The sequence below is a fragment of the Limulus polyphemus genome, unplaced genomic scaffold (genome assembly GCF_000517525.1).
Source record: "Limulus polyphemus unplaced genomic scaffold, Limulus_polyphemus-2.1.2 Scaffold24, whole genome shotgun sequence".
Classification (NCBI taxonomy): Eukaryota; Metazoa; Arthropoda; class Merostomata; order Xiphosura; family Limulidae; genus Limulus; species Limulus polyphemus.
Window position 1 is genome coordinate 630,003 of NW_013665634.1, and position 3,411 is coordinate 633,413.

Below are 3,411 nucleotides of genomic sequence, written 5' to 3' on the forward strand. Positions count from 1 at the left end.
GTAGTTTGACGACGATTTGATTGACACATTGCGGTTGTTTTAGTTTTCTGTAAGTCAAAAGCTGTAACGAAACGGTTTATGTCTGGCACAAAAAAAAACAAACCAAAACAAATGTATATATAACTTCAACAAAGCAGATTTCATTATGGTAACTTGACATCATCATCAGGCGAAGATAACGACACATCATACAGAGCAGACGTAGTGTCTATATATCACGACATTTCAGCAAGTTAACCTAATATCATCAGGCGAAGATAATGAAACATCATACAGACCAGAAATTGTGTCTGTAAATCACGACGTTTCACCAGATTAGCCTAATATCATCAAGTGTAGATAATGACTGATATACACAGAGCAGGAGTTATGTTTATATCTCACAACGTTTCACCAGGTTAACCTAATACCATCAGAAGATAATGACTGATACATACAGAACAGGACTTTTTATAACTCACAACGTTTTACCAGGTTAACCTAATACCATCAGGTGTAGATGATGACTAATATTTGTTTATAAATCACAACGTTTCACCAGATTAACCTAATACCATAAGGTGTACATAAAGACTGATACATACAGATCAGGAGTTATGTTTATAAATCACGACGTTTCACCAGGTTAACCTAATACCATCAGATGTACATAATGACTGATACATACAGATCAGGAGTTATGTTTATAACTCACGGCGTTTCACCAGGTTAAACTAATACCATCAGGTGTACATAATGATTGATACATACAGATCAGGAGTTATGTTTATAACTCATGGCGTTTCACCAGGTTAAACTAATACCATCAGGTGTACATAATGATTGATACATACAGATCAGGAGTTATGTTTATAACTCACGGCGTTTCACCAGGTTAAACTAATACCATCAGGTGTACATAATGATTGATACATACAGATCAGGAGTTTACAACTGTTTGTTACAACTGTGCTTCTATGCTTACAGTACCTTCAATTACAGATATACAATATGTGCAAACTAAGAACGCCAGAAAGTGTATTGAAAATCCTCTACGACAGTTTCGGAAACACCGTGTATCATTTCCAAACTTTTATAGACAAAACTTATGAGCATCAATGGATATCTGGTAATATATAGTTTCTCTAGGACAAGTACTTTTTATGATTTAATAATTTAAAAAAATTGTAATCACTTTGTATAAGTCTCGCTTTTAACAAACAACTTAAATAGGAGCACACAGTTTCTTATTTTTATAAAATGCACTAATGATGTTTGACACACCTAGAAGTAAATAAGACGTAGGAACACGGACATTTTAATAAATAATTTATAAATTATATAGTACATTACACCTTAAAACCTGTTACGAGGTGAGAGTATAATAGCAAAAACTTAAACCAGTTTTCTGTTCTAATTGTATCCAACCGAACCTGTTAGTTATTATCAAGACACTTTTTAAAATTCTTGAATGTAAGTTTGAAACTGAAATCAATTTAGAGCGTGTTTGAAAACCCCAAAAAAGTTAAACCGATAGCGTAATTAATGAAATAATTATAATTTCTAAGTAATAAATTTACGTGCATTCACTATAAGTTATGAACCAACCAAATAAACAGTCAAGACAATGTATAAAATATGAATCATGTAAGCCTAACAAGTTTTCTAGAATACCAGTTGATGCTAGAATTAAGGAATGAAAAATTGAGATCTTGCTTTTGTTTGCAAACTTAATCATCGTGCTTCACAAAAAATAGTAATATTTTAGTCTTTCACTGTAGTATTTCTTATTTTACTTTAAACTTTGCAATATTTTAAGTTTTTCTTAAAGAACTGGCTCTAGGATTGTTCATTTGTATGGGCTATTAATAATACTGAACAATTTATGTTTTGAAAGAAGAAATTTATATTTTTGCGGAACTTAGCTATGAAATGGAATTGCACACTTTTGATGCGTGAAACTAGGTGTACTTGAAGTTAGGTCATCAAATATGAAGTTTCTTTTAAAATATACAAAAAAGTTAGTTTCGGTTTAATCGCAAAGCAGCACAAAAGGCTATCTAAACTCTCTACAGTGATAATACAGCGTTATAAGCATTGAAGCTTACGTGTGAGCAACAATGGGGAAGGGCTGAAAATGCAGGAAATGAACGTTTGTTAGGTGTTCACAATCCTGATCACTATTATGGAGGTATTAATACATTTGTCTCTTTTTAACTGCTAATACTTGTGTAATTCGTGATTTATTTTATTTGAAAATATAAGTTATATAACTGCTCATTTACCAATATCAAAAATTATCAAGTTAATAAAGGAATAATAATCAATTATGAAACGATATAAACCTACAATATTTTATTGTACTAAAACTCTTTACAAATACAAAAGCTATTTACATCTAACATATTTCGAAATAAAATATAAGATATCTCATGTACAGCGATTTCAATTTGTCAAAAACTTTTTTATTATATAGGAAGCCTCTTTACTACATACTACTCAGTTGTGATGAGATGTGAAGTAAAACAGTTAATTTTCTGATTGGTTTGTTTTGAATTATACGCAAAGCTACTGAAGGGACTATCTGCACTAGCCGTCCTTAATTTAGCAGTAGAGTAGAATGAAGGCAGCTATTCACCCCCACCGTCAACTCTTGGACTACTCTTTAACCAACGCATGATGAGATTAATCGTCAACATTATAACGTCACCATAGTTGAAAGGTAGAGCATGTTCGGTGACAGGGATTCGAACCCGCGACCCCCAGATTGCGAGTGCAGCGTCATAACCACCAGCACATATTTACTGATCGGGATGTGTAGTTTAAATAAAGATGATATTGACAGTTATAAAAAGTAAGAGTGGCGTCAGTTTATTTTGTTAATTTAACTGTTTTAATATGAGAATAAATAATAGCTCTTCAGCCTTTGTGAGGGCTAAAATAAGTTGAAAAGGAGAACTATTTTTTGGAGAATATTTAGATATTACACTTCAAACAAAAACTCTACAGGAACAATAATACAATCTAAAATTTAAGAATAACGGTTTGTTGAAGATATAGTTGACCTTCATGGGAATAATATTGTTTTGAATTGTGTTACACGGTCTTCATAGTGCTGTTGTGACAATATTAATGTCTAACATGGCGCGCAACTGATGTTATGGAGATGGTTGCTGAAACGGTAATCAAACAAAAAAACGTGGAAGAGAATATCTCTATCGAAATGTTTAACATACAAGCATGATATATATTAGAACAACGGGTAAAAGTTGTAGTTAGTGATGAGTTGGCCGACGCGTTTCGAATGCATTCTGCATCCATTATCAAGGCTGAATGTTGTGTGAATTGGTAATTTGGTAAACACCAAAGTAAACCGCCGATTTAACGACTTCACAACTCTTCAAATTCACGAAGCAATAAAAATCCTACAGC